This window comes from Acinonyx jubatus, chromosome E3 (genome assembly GCF_027475565.1).
Source record: "Acinonyx jubatus isolate Ajub_Pintada_27869175 chromosome E3, VMU_Ajub_asm_v1.0, whole genome shotgun sequence".
In the NCBI taxonomy this organism is placed as follows: domain Eukaryota; kingdom Metazoa; phylum Chordata; class Mammalia; order Carnivora; family Felidae; genus Acinonyx; species Acinonyx jubatus.
The window spans coordinates 17818382-17832349 of NC_069398.1; the positions used below are offsets into that span (position 1 = coordinate 17818382).

The 13968-nt window shown below is 53.4% G+C and overlaps 1 protein-coding gene across 1 annotated transcript in view; it reads left to right on the forward strand.

Moving 5' to 3' along the window:
* The first annotated feature begins 10192 nt into the window (after positions 1-10192).
* SBK1 (SH3 domain binding kinase 1) overlaps positions 10193-13968 on the forward strand; it is a 50890-nt gene continuing 47114 nt past the window's right edge. The window contains exon 1 of the mRNA XM_027051075.2: positions 10193-11022. The gene's annotated coding sequence lies outside the window, so the exon portion shown is untranslated. The remainder of the gene's footprint in view (positions 11023-13968) is intronic.

Below are 13968 nucleotides of genomic sequence, written 5' to 3' on the forward strand. Positions count from 1 at the left end.
CCCAGTCATGAGATCGAGCCCTGCATTTTCTGTCACTCCCTGTCTCTCTCCCTCTCTGCCCCTGCCCCGCTCACGGGCTCGCTCTCAAAATAAATAAATACACTTAAAAAACAAACAAACAAAGAACAAATGAAGGGCTCTTCTGCCTAACACGTGCAACTCTTAAAATCAACAACAAAAAGACCAATGACCCGATAGAAAAACGGATTACAAACATAAAAAAGAGAGTCTCTAAAGAAAAATTACCTCAAACCTATGAAGAGATGCCAAGTTCACTCATAGTAAGGGAGATGCACATCAAAACCATACCAAGAGGCTATTTCTCACCTATTAAAGAATGGCCAAAAGAAATCCAAAAGTTTGACACTTTATCATTATTGACACACTTTCCAAACCTTCTCCCTTGTTCTCTCCAGGCACTATACTATTTCTCTTCTCTTCTCCACAAGCAAACTTCTAGAAGCAACTATCTAATGTCACTGCCTCCATTTGCACGCCTACCCAAAACACTAGCAAGGCAAGAGTTCCCAACGGGGGTGTGATTTTGCCCTCCAGGGGACACCAGGCTACGTTAGAAGCAAGTTTGGTTGTCGCAGCTTGGGGGTGGGGTGCTAACAACATCTAGTGCGTAAAGGCCAGGGATGCTGCTGAACGCCCTCCAAGGCACGTGATAGCCCCCACAACGCAGAATTATCCAGCCCAAATGTCAAGAGTGCCAACGTTGAGACAACCAGCATTAAGATTACCCCTGGCATTCAATCCAGTGGACTTTTTCTAAGTCCTCATGTATCTTGACCCCTCATAGCATTCAGAGTGTGGACTGAGCCTCCCTCCCTCTTTTTTGAAAAGCTGACTTCTATGATGCTGGCTTCTTCCCCTCCTCCATTCCCTTCACAGGCTCATGCCCCGTAGGTGGCGATCCGATTTGGGGGATTCCTCAAGACCGAGGCCGGGACCCTCTGTTGCCCTCACTCCACACTGACCCCAGTGGACGTCTCACACACACAACCTTGGCTTTAATCGCTGTCTGTCCAAACCTCGCCTTGGAGCTTCCGTTTTGTACCTCTGACTTCCTGCTCCACAACTCCGACCAGATGCTTCCAAGGTCCCTGGCGCCCTTCAGGCCAGGTTTGCCCTCTTGGTCCCCCATTCCACCCTCAGTGACTGAGTCTAGACATGCAAGCATCCGTCTAGATATTCGAGCCAGAAGCAGGACATCATCCTCAGGGCCTTCCTCTTCATCAAGCCTCACCAAGTCCTGAGATTTGCCCTCGAAATATCTCTCTAATTCATTCACTTCCCACCAGGCTGTTCCAGACCCCCACTGGAACCCTGGACCACTGCATCACCTGTGTGGGCCCTTTACCACCGCCCTGCCCCCCACATTGGCCTCCACTTGCTATTAGGATCAAATCAAAACCTTTAACCTGCGGGCGTGGCCTGGTACCCGCCAGCCTTGTCTCACAATAGAACGGGGGGGGGGGGGGGATCCCTGCCCCAGAAGATGTTACAGGAGACTTTCCAGGAACTGAGTGGCCAGCTGTGTGGCTACCCGGAGCAAGACTGTTCCAGACAAAGGACCAGGAAGTGCAAAGACCCTTGAGGAAAAAGACAAGTTGAGTATCTTTCCCCACATATTTGCTGGCTATTTGTATTTCTTTATTTCGGAACTGCCAGTTCCTGGTCTCTGCTGTTTGCCCTGTTGGGTTCGTGGGGCCCTCCCTTTCTGATTTGTAAGAGCTAATTTTGTGTTAAGGATATCAGCCTTTATCCGTCATTTTTTTTTTCATCTTTATTGAGGCATAATTGACAAAATTGTAAGATATTTAAAGTACATGGATTACTAACTAGCTTTAAAAATAGTTGGTCATTTGTGTTTATTTTGTTGGCAGTAGCTTTTGCCAACATTTTGCCAAAAAATGTTAACATTTCTTTAGGGGCACCTGGGTGGCTCAGTCGGTTGAGCAACCGACTTCGGCTCAGGTCACGATCTCACAGTTTGTGAGTTCGGGCCCCGCGTCGGGCTCTGAGCCGACAGCTCGGAGCCTGGAGCCTGCTTCCGATTCTGTGTCTCCCTCTCTCTCTGCCCCTCCCCCACTCATGCCCTGTCTCTCTCTGTCTCAGAAATAAACATTAAAAAAATTTTTTTAAAGAAATTTTAACATTTTTTACAGTCAAATTTGTAATTTCTGAACTTGCTTTCTGACCAGCAGGACATTTTCCCATTGGGATTTTTTTTTTTTAATTCACTCCTGTTTTCTCCCAATTCATTTATAGTTTTATTTTTAAGTTGGAAACTTTTCCTCTATCTAGTGTTTCCTATGATTTAAAGAGTTAGGTATCCGGTAAGTGACGATCTGGATATACGTCTTTCTCAAAGAAAAGAGTAGCCTATCTTTCCCTCACTAATTTGCAATGCCCTCATGCCAGATATTAAGCTCAAACCTACCTCTTTATACTGCTCTGCAATGCAGAGGACAGGGCTCTGCAAACCATTTATCTTCTGGGTTAGCACTCTGCATAGACTCTACCCATAGGGGATGCTAGAGAGAGATTTTGAGGCTAGAGCACGAGAAGGACCTTCCTGCACCTGCTGCTAGGACTCTGGGGCCATGGTGATGCTAAGGGGTGGCTTGAGGGGCTTTAGCCCTCCCACCACTTCATCAGACCCCCCCCAAGTCATCCCAAATCACCATATTCTAAGTTCAATGGCACCCCTGCCCTCCATCGCTGCCTCAAAACAAACTTCTCTTCCTCTCGCAATCAGATTGCCTTCCCAAAACTGTCCGCAGAGAAATGCTAGAACTCATCTTACTTGGGTTCAGGAGGATAGATCAACAAAGCCTGAAAGGGCTGCTGTCCCAGACCTAAGACCTGCCTCACCGAGATCTCCACACAGCTCGCCCAGCCTGTGACACTTGTCTTTGCAAAGCTTAGTCCACCTCGGTGTACTGACTGAGAGATAGCGTTCCCAGCCCCTCACTCCCTGGTTCCTCCTCCCAGCCACATACGACTCCCGAGGAAGGACTGAGGTCTCAAGGCAAAGGCCCCTGGTGCCAGGGATTGACCCCACCTGGCTGGGAACCCCAGCCCCTCTCTGAGACCACTGGGCTTCTTCGGCAGGGGAGGGGCTCTATTGTGTACGACTCCCGAAGGGTGGACTTAAGGTTCATGGGTAGAAGGCACCCTTCCCACTACCAACAGCCATCTCGAGAAGTTGTGAGTTCCCGTCCCTGATCTTTTTGCCTGGAGCGTGTTCCCTCCAGCAATAACATGACTCACCACTCATCTCCTTGAGGTCTCTGTCACTCAAGTGTCACTCTATCAGTGAGGCCATCTATGACTGCCTTATCTAAAATTGCAAACCACCCACTCCAACCCTCTTCCTTGTTTCACTTCCTTAGCCCTCACCATCCTGGGTTCTATTAATTGATCTCGCTTATTATCTGTCTCCCACCGCTAGGCTATAATCTTCACACAGGCAGGGAATTTTATATTTTGTTCACTCCTGAATCCCTCGGGTCTAAAGCGGTGCCTGGCGTGTAATAGATGCTCAACAAATAGCCATGGAACAAATCCCTCCCAACCACCTTTCGAGAAAGTATTGTTTTTAATCCCCATTTCACAGAAACTGAGACACGTGAAGATAAAATAACTGACCTTCACAGCAGCTCTGGGTTTCTAGTCCCAGGCACGCTATGCCCAGGGCCTGTGCCCTTATCTCTACGCCGTAGTGACGTCCCAAAAAGCTTATTACAGCATTGCCTGAAACAGAGGAAACCTGGAAAGAGCCTAATTTCCCATCAGTAGGGGAACAGCTAAGTAAGTTACAATAGTAGGCACCCTGTAATAGCCTATAAAACCAACCTATAAACGAAGTAAGCAAATCTATATGCACTTACTTGGAACCATCTCCAAGAAACTGTTGAGGAAAAAAATGGCAAGACCCAAATTCGTGCAATGCATGTGCATAAAAAATAAACAGGATAATCATACGCACAGTGGGTGGATATGCAGAGAAAAATTCTGAATGTATCCTGTAGAAATGATGGACAAGGAAAAAGGGGAGCTTGGGGGTCTCTAGTAGGAGGAGGACTTTGCACCCCATTTTGTATTGTTGGGATTTTATTTCTTTTTTTAAGTTCATTTATTTATTTTGAGAGAGAGAACAAGCGGGAGAGGGGCCGAGGGAGAGAGAGAAAATCACAAGCAGGCTCTGCACGAACCGTAAGATCATGATCCAGAGCCAGACGATTAACCAACTGAGCCACCCAGGCACCCCTGTATTGCTGGGATTTAAAATCATGAGCATGATTTACTTTTTCTCAGCATTGTAGATCTTCCACATTGTTTAAAACTCAAAAAAAAAAAAAAAAAAGCTGCAGGCTTATATAAAAAGTTAGCAGCCCCCTACCCCCTACCCCTCTGTACTGCAGATCTTTTCCTAAAGGCAACAAATTCAATTCTTTGACTCTTCCTTCTGTTTGCTATTCTCTTTCTAAGTCTGGGTTTCTCAAACTTCAAGGAGCATGTGAATCACCTGGGATCTTGTTAAAATACAGGTTCTGATTCAGCGGGTCTGGGGTGGGTTCCAAGATTTTGCATTTCTAGCAAGTTTCCAGGTGATGCTGATGCTGCTGGTCCGTGGATCACTCTTTAAATGGCAAGATTCTAAATACCATGCTAACACACCTATTTTTTTAATTATTTTTTTGTTTTTTTTATCTTACTTCCTAATATAGACAATGAAAATTTAGTTCTCCTCTACCCTCACTCCAGCCTCTCCCACACACATGCATCCTGTCCTCATCCTCCCAATGTAGTTATATGATGTTTTGGTTAAAATAATTTTTTAGTATTTATACTATTATGCCTTGGTCGATAATATGCACACCTCAGCCACATAGTATACTATGATTACATTTCCCTTGTCAACTTTTTGTTTTCACTGGAGTTAATAATTGCTTTATGTTTTCATTTCACCTTCATTAACGCACTCTCAAACTCTCCTGACAAAACTAAAAACTCTTCTTTATAGATTCAAGCACACGATATACTTTAAATCTTGGAACCTCTGTCCTCTGGGTCCAATATAGATTGGTTATTCCATATATTTCCTCAACTAAAAAGACCAAGAAATGGACGGGCATACAGTTTGTGGCAGGAAGCAGGGAACAGTGTTCAGTTCCTTGGCTATAAATTAGGGCTTCATGACTACTAATTGTATCCTAACCTCCCTTATTCCTTTTAGTAATACTCTGCCCTGGTTTTTAGCTATGCATATTGTTGTGTTGATGGAGCCTGAACTTCCCAGTCTCCTTTCATGCTGGTGGGCTAAATACTGGCTGAGAATATGAGTAGAAGTGAGGAATGCCTCTTCTGCATCACTCCATCTTCCCTCCCTCTTGAGGACTAAAATGTGAATACGGTGCTCATAAGCCAGCTTCAGCCCAGAGGACCACCTACCTCTGCGCTGTTACCTGAAGAGAAATAAATATCCACCCCGTGATAAACTGGGACCCGACCTGGATTGACACAAAACGTTTCCCTGGTGATGTAATTCACATGCTCCTTCTGGAAAGACACTGGCATTTTCAACAGAATGCTTAAACAACATTCACATAAACTTTAATTCAAGTAAGACCTTTTCTGGGAAGCGAGGTTCCCATCCACTCTGCTGTCAGCCAGTGGTGCTAATGATCCAGAATCAGACATTCTATTTTTCTTGTGTTACACAATGAGTATCTAACCATTCTTTTCCCTAGAATGGGGAAAGGACTCTTTGAACCAAGTTGGTTATAAGCCCCTTACCTCGTGGCAAACTTGAAGTACAACTTTGGCATTTGTTCCTAATTGACTTATCAGAAGACTTTTTTGAGCCGCTGTAATGTGGGCCCTCTTTGTTACAATGGCTTAGTGTACCCTAAGAGAGAGAGAGAAAAGGGCCATCTTCTACCCACCCCCACTGGGCATAGAACCCCCCTTGGGTGGGGCCCTTTCCTCTTTGGGCCCCCACAAGCGCTGCCCAGCGCATGGCCTGGCCAGAGTATGCACCCAGTGACTACTGAATTTGAAATCGAAATCAGGGCTAGTTGGGCCCATATTTGCTTCTTCACCAGACCATGAGGCTCATCCAAGTGATCATTCAGATCTTGAATGAAGGACTTTGAAAAACACCAGCCATACTCAGTATGCCAAAGGGGAAGGTGTTTTGCCCAAGCTTCAGAGAGCCCTGGGAGAGAGAGAGAGAGAGGCCCAGGAGATGGAACTTAAGTGACCAGTTACTGTTGCTAGGCATTTTATACACTCTGACTCATATAATTCTCCCAAGAGCCTGCAAGGTGGGTATTTGGAGTAAACCTCAGCAGCCTTTGCCTGCCCACCATCCACGGGGGTAAAAACAAATAGAGAAATGAATAAAAGCCAGGAGGGGCTCCGCATGGACCAAGAACAACGATGTGTCATGAACTGAAGAGATGGGCCCATTGTGCCTTCTGCACCCCTGAGTCCTAAGTGGGAAATAAGGGGATGTCGGGGAACGTCCTCTGGGGCTTGGCTGGGGCCTGGGTGGACGGGATGGGTGAGGCCCGGCAGTCACCCTTCTCCACGTCCTGGTCCCCGGGTTCTAGAGGGCCACGGCACTAAGCTAGGAACCCAGCAGACAGGCCCTGCCGAGGATTCAAGTGTTTCCAATCAGCCAGGCATGGGTCCTGGGTCCCCCGGGGAAGGCCTGGGTTCCCTTTTTTGGAGGCTCATTGTGTTCTGGAAACATGAAGACGTGCCAAAAACAACCTTACGAAGACCGAGGGGTATCTTAAACGTTCACCCTTGCCTAATCAACGCTTTTAACACACACACAAATACAGGGCAAAACAGTTGTTCCGCTCACAAGGTAATTACAGGATTCATAAAGGCTATTGACTCAGGGCATCCCATGGGATGCCGTGGGGAGGATGTGGTCTGAGCTGGGACAGTAAGACATGCTCGTAATGTCCCACGAATGTTCCTGGGCCTCAGTCCTGTCAGGGAAATTGTCATGCCTGAATACAGAACTGCACGTAGAAATCATATCAGAAGTCTCTTCGGGGTGGCGGGGGGGGGGGGGAAGAAGCGTCTTCAAGAATGCAAGGCCTGGACAAGCATCCCTCCATGCCTGAGGCAGGTCTGTGAGCCTGGCCTGAGCCCAGGAGGATGATCGGGGCTGACCCTGAGGCCAGGACAGGGTCCTGGCTACAAACACAGGGGCCCAGGGCTGCAGGCCTGACTCTGGCACCCACAAGGTGGTGAGGCTGCCTCTGCTGACGTCCTTCTGGCCCTTAGGTCTGGAATACGGGTCATCCCTTTTGCAGCGAATGGTTGACTTAAGGGCGCAGACCCCTCCGAGATGCTTGGGGCAGAGTTTGGAGCTGCCTGGTCCCTAATCTTTCCTCCCCAGGCCGGAATCAGAAGAGGGTAGAGAGGGAAAGGTGGGGTCTCAGGCCCCTAAAAACTTGGTCTGACCCTCCAACCCCACCCCCCAGCCCAAGGGCCAGGCCCAGTCACCCAAACAGGAGACAGAGCTTCACAGCCCCCGAGAATTAAAACCTATTGATTTTCCCCATTAGCTAGAGAACGCCATCCGAGTGCATTAAAACCAGGCAAAGCACCAGCATCGTGAATAATTAACGTCCACAAATGACAACCCATGGGGCCCAGGGGAGGGGGGAAGGGGCACCTAGAGGCTTGGGACACCCTGACCCCTTCTGACTCCCACCCTGGGGAGCCATAGCCTGGCCTAGCCTGCCCTCCCCTCCTCCTCCTCCGTCTTCTCCCAGAATCTTCACTCTTCCTCCTGCCTCCTCTCATTTCGTGTCTTCCCTTCAAGGAAAGACCAAGTCTCCATGGCAAGCAACCCAGGCAAACACTGAGCACTGAGGTGAGAGTCAAGGAGCCCAGCTCTGCCGTGTGTCACTGGGTGACCCCAGGGGAGTCTGCCTGTTTCTAGGCTCATTCCCTTCTCTGCGGAGTGTCAGGGTTGGCTGACTTCTAGTTAAGTCTATAGGTCTACGGTCCCCGACAGGGACAGTGACTGGCCCAAAACATACAACAGGACTGTAGCAGAGCCCATACTAGAACCTGGGGCCTCTAGGCCATCCCCCCAGCCCAGCCTAAGAGGCAGCTTTGGGCAAATTAGAAATAAGTCACCCTCTCTGGATAGACCAGTTCCAAAAAGACACCCCTCTAGGTGGACTGATGTTAAGAAGGCACCCTTCAAGGGCACCTAGGTGGCTCAGTGAGTTAAGTCAGCTTCTAGCTATTGATTCCGGCTCAGGTCATGATCTCCCAGTTCGTGGGTTCGAGCCCCACGTCGGGCTCTGCACTGACCGTGCAGAGCCTGCTTGGGATTCTCTCTCTCCCTCTCTCTCTCTCTCTCTGCCCCTCCCCTGCTTTATGCGCTCGCTCAACTCTCTCTCTCAAGAATAAAGTTAAAAAATTAAAAACTAGAAGGCACTCTTCAGGCTGACCAATTAGCAAAAGGTGACCTCCCCCCCCCACCTCACACACACACACACACACACACACACCCCGTGCTGTCACGGGGCTAAAGAGACAAAGCTTGGCAGAGCAAGATAGGGCTGGATATCAGCCCCCACTCACCATCTGCCAGGATGCCCTGTGCAGTGTGCACAGCCTAAACAACGATGTGTGGGGGCTGTGTCCCCAGCCCCCACCTTTTCGTAGCCAAGAAAGTACAGCTCTGTCCTTCCAGCCAGTGGAATTCAGTTCAACAAATATAGATGTTTCCTTCCAAGCTTCTTCGCCCCCGTCCACCTCCTCAGCCCCTCAGCTGACCCAGGTTCCTGCTCCCCCTCTCTCCCCGCCATCCTCCACCCGCAGAGCCCCGGGAGAGGAAGCCCTGCAATGAATACCTGCTACATCTCTGACCGCCTTGCTCTGGCACCATGCCCCCTTACCTATCCTTTGCTCCCTCTGCTCCTGAGGCCCCCAGAAAAACTCTGCTCACTCCTTAAGACCCAGCCCCGAGATAGTTCCTGCCTCTGGGCACTTGCACCTGCTGACCCCTCTCCCTGGGTGGTCTCCCTCCAGATCTCTGGCTGCTGCTGCCTCTTCCTCCTGCTGGTCACAGCTCCAGGCCCCAATGTCACCTCCCCTGGAGGTCTTCCCTGAACACCCTAGCAAACCAAGTCCCCGTCTTCAGCGTCTCCCACACCTCCCCGTTGTATTTTCTCCTAGCCCGGTTCACACTCCAAATTTATTTCTCCTTTGTTTCCTGATGTTTCCGGGGCCGCTGTGAATGGTTCCGTGGGTTGTAAGTTGCAGAGAAGGTGAGTGGGGCTGAAACCCAGCCTGTGACGGGCACCGCACACTGGTGCTAGACGGCTGCCCCTGCCTCGTTCTAATCCACACACCGGCTCCACGTAGATGGGCTGTGGCCCACTGGCCTCCGGCAGGCATATGCAAGCACCCCCCCCCCCCCAAGGCAGGAACAGTGTCTGCCTTCTTCACTGCTGGGTCCCCAGCACCCAGCACAGTGCCTGGCACACAGATGCTTGAAACATTTTTCAAGCAAGCGAATTCGACCCAGATTCCCCTACTCCCACCCTATTCCCATGCTCCTCCGTAGGACGTCCGAGTGCAGGGAATCGATCTCTGGGTCCCGTGGGAGCTGCATGCGGTTCAACTGGGGGGCCTCCCCTCCCCGCCCCGCCCCGCCCCCCAAGCCAGTGAGAGAACCGGACCCAAAGTCAGAGATGGTGGCTGTTCAGGGAATGGGGCGGGAGGATCCAGTGGCTTGAGGGGTGGATATGTGAGCGGAGGAGTCCCGGAGATACTCCCTTCAGCTCAGAGCCCTGTCCATCGCAGGGGTGCTGTCCGGAGCCCCCAGTCCCCCCCTGGCTCCCCGGAGGAGGAGCGTATGGAGGGTGCAGGTGGCCCAGGCACGCTGACCGAGATCCCGATGGCCCCGTGCTGCACCGAGACTCGCGGGCAGGAGGTGGTGGCATCTGAGACGGTCCTGCCGAGAAGCAAGCGAGCCAGGCTCAGGTGGGGGCGGAACTGAGGCGCCGCCTTTTCTTCTGTTCCACCCCCCCCCCCACGCCTGCCCCGCCCCGGCGGCCTCCCCAGCTCTGGCAGGGAAGGAGTTAACCTCCAGGCTTCTCAGCGTGAATGTGGAGCTATTAATACCCACAGCCAAGCGGTCTGCTAGAGCAGCCACTGGAGTCGGAGGGAGCAGGGAGCAGGCAGCGGAGGGAGGCGAGCTCCGGGCAGAAGCCGGAGCCAGAGCCAGGACTCCGAGGGCCAGAACTTTTCTTGGGGCCGGCGTGGGTGCCGTGCCAGCCTCACGCGGGCCTCACCCCCCTTGGAGCCTCAGGTCCCGATCCTCTGTCCTGGAGGCCACCCACGCCACCCACCCCAGGAGGGAAGAACAAACTTTCTCAGGGAAGCCACCTCTGCTGCCGTCTGGACAGGGAGGAGCAGACGTCTGGACAGACAGATGAACAGACGGACAGGGCGTCCGCCAGCCTGCCCTCCCGGTCCCGGCTCTGACAGGCGGCAGCACAGCGGGCGGCCGGGGGGCCGAGGGCTCCGCAAGGGGCAGCGAGGGGCCCTGCCGGACCTTTGTCTCCCAGCAAGCCACCTCTGAGCCCAGGCTCCGGCCGGAAGCCACTTGGCCGGGCCCAGCCCTGCGGGGCAGGACGGGCGTTCCCATCGGACGGAGCCACAGGCTCTCCCACCCACCGAGGCGACGGGTAACCTGAGCGAAAAGGCACAGGTGGCAGGTGGGCAGGCGCAGGGCCCCGAGGCCAACCGGCTGCTGACCCTGGAGCGCTCTGGCTCGGGCACCCCTGCCCAGGCCGGGGACGATGCTGCCGAGGCCACCAGCAGCCACCCCTGCCCCGTCCTGGAGCTGCCGCCAGCCTGGCCCCTGGGCTGTGGGACCGAGGATGTCCCAGCCTTTTGCTTCGTGTGCTTCCACAAGGAGGAGGAGGAGGAGCTTCTGGAAGAGGTCCCACTGCAGAGGTCAGTGCTGGGGCGGGGGTGGGGGGGAGGGAGAGACAGGGCGAGGGCGAGGGGCTCAGCCCCCCAGGGCCCCGCAGACCTGCTCTGGACCCTCTGTCCGTCCACTGCCTACCATCCTCTGTCACCTCCCTGAGCCAGACAGGTCCTCACCTGGTTCTCACCACAGCTTCCGCCCCGGCTCTCCCGCTCTGGCCCTGCAGTGACTTTCCTGTCCTCTCCCGCTGCGGGCCTGACCCCCTGCTCAGAGCCCTCCGTGGCTCCCCACTCCCACAGGATGAAGTCAGCGTTTGGCGGGGTGTTCAAGGCCTGTGTGATTGGGCCGACCGCACCCACCTCATTGTGCTCTGCTCCCCTAGAGTCACCCCCCCAGGGAAAACTGCCCAGGCTTCCCTTTCCCGGGCTCCCCACCGTCCAGGCCCAGCGGCAATGCCTCCTCCTCCAGGAAGCCCTCCAGGAAGCCCCTGCCCCACCCTGAGCTGAGAGCCACCTTTCCTCCCTGCAACGCACTGACACCTGATAATGTTCAGTCTTTGTTGAATTACTAAGTGAAGATGTCTGCGTGTGTGTGTGTGTATATATACACATATATGCTTGAGTGTGTGTGTGCGGAAAAGGGAGAGCGCGGCGAAGGGGTGAGAACGAAGGTTGGCGTGGCTGTGTGACTGGGCATTTGGGGGCGTGTGTGTGATTGTGCCTGTGCATACATGTTTGCGGGAGTGGGTGCAAGTTCGATGTACCTGTAGGAAAAGGGTTGTGCGCTATGCCCCGGTGAGGGTTCCTGCCCCAAGGGCCATTGTCCTTTTTGCCAGCTCTCCCCGCCCCCACCTGCAGGGAAACCCGGGCTCCAGCCAAGTGCATTACCCAAGCTGTGACCACAGACTCCGGGAATGGATGGAGAGTCTACAGGGGACACAGGGGTCACCTCTGCTCCGGCCCAGCCCGCCCACGCCTCCATCGCTGCCTGAGTCAGCACTACCCTGGGTGGGGAGAAGGGCGGGCTGAGGGTCGACCCAGGTGCCCCTTCCGGGCCCCTTTCAGGAGGGCGAGGGTGGGGGCTCCTGCAGCCTGGACCAGGTTCCTCCCTGAGTTTCTCTGTTGGACCCCAGTCTATAATTTTCCTTCTGTGGCCTCTGTCTCCTCATCTGTGGAATGGGAGATACTCCCTGCCATGGCTGTCAGTCCATCATTCAGCCCCAGCCCTTGGCGGGGTCACAGCCTGCTAGGGGAGACAGACACGCAAACAGATCAGCGTGGCAGAATGATGGGCGCCCTGCTGAGGGTGGGTGCACTGTGCTCAGGGAGTCAGAAGGGAAGGGGGACCACTTCTGCCTGCAGGGGCCCCAGGAGACCCTGGGGTCCTCCCCCAGGTGCCGAGTGACGTTGAGGAGAGGGCATCACAGGCAGTGGGAACGGGAGGAGCTCAGTCATCCGAGAAAGAAGGGGGATCGGGGAGAGGAGGCTGGCCAGGTCCAGGGGGCCAGATCACAAGGGGCCTTGACTGCTGAGCCCAGGACTTAATCCGTAGGTGGTGGAGTGAACAATGGGGAGGGCCCAAGCTGGAGACTCAGTGCGACCCTAGGTGAGTCCCACAGCAATGGACTTCAGAGAGAAGCGTTATTTTCATGGTGGGGGCTCAGAACGCTTGTCGAACGAATGATGATATGAGGACATAGGGTACCAGAGTCCTCGGAGTGGGTGGTTAAAAAACACACACTCCCGGGCCCCGCCCTGGAGACTTGGCGGCCTCGGGTCTGAGAGGGGACCGGTGTGGTGTTGTGGCCAGGGCCCAGGGGAGCAACTTGAGCAAACCACTCTTTGGGAAACTCTAGAATGAGATAAAACAGGCCTCACAGACAGGCACCAGTGAGATCCTGCTGTCCCTTCCTCCTCCCATCTCCCGCCTCCAAATGTCGGCACCCTGCAACGCGGGGGACTCCCCTCTGTCTCCTGCCCTGGGGATACAGCGTTTGCAGAAGCCAGTCTCCTTGCCAGCTGGTGGGTGCTGGCCCTTTAAGGCCCGGAGAGGGGACACCGCCAGGCTGGGCAGACAGTGACCACAGGTGCCAGGTGGTGAAGCTAAAAATACTGAGTGATGTGGACACCCAGGCTGCGGGCTGGAGTGAGTGGGAGGAAGGCTCTGGAATATTTCTTTCCTACTGTAGGAGGGGCAGTGGGCAGTGAGGTTTGGTGGGGTCGCCTTAGGGGCTTAGAGAAGGTGTCCCCCCTACCCCCCTGCCCCTCTCACCCCTCCTCCAGCCCCCTGGAAGGCACCAGGATTCACTCCCAATAACCACAGCCATACTTAGCAGCCCTGGGTCCTGCTGATTCTCCTCCCCGCTTCTCTGTAACCCTCCTTGGGCCTCTGTAAAATTAAAGTTGGATTTTCTCAGGCATTGTCAGCAAAAGCCTCAAAGCCACCTCCATGGGACGCTTTGATGTATTAATTAAGGTGAGGCTAGCCGTTGTAACAAGTAAGCCTGGAAATCGCAGTGGCTGGACATGACAAAGCCCAGCTCCTGCCTATGCAAAGCTCCAGAGGGGTCGGGGTGTCGTGGGGATCGTGCTCCCCTCAGTCTTTCGGGGACCCGGGCTTCTCCCAACTTGTGACTCACTCGGCTGTCACCCGGGGCTTCAGCACCCACCGCCGGATCCCCTGCAACCACTGGCAGAGAAGAAAGTGAACAGGAATCACATGTGAGGGTTCCTGAGCCAAAGCCGGAAGTGGCCTATTTTGCCTCGGCCCGCGCTTATTGGCCAGAACAGCTAATTGCAACAAAACAAAACCCAACAAAACCAAACAAAACCCCTGGGATATGTAGCCCAGCTGTGACAACCTCACAGGGCTGTGGAAATGAAAAATTTTAAATATGTCGAAGCACCTGGCGTATAACAGGTGCGCGGTGTGTCTGTTGGGGCGATCATTCATTCATTCATTCATTCCACAAA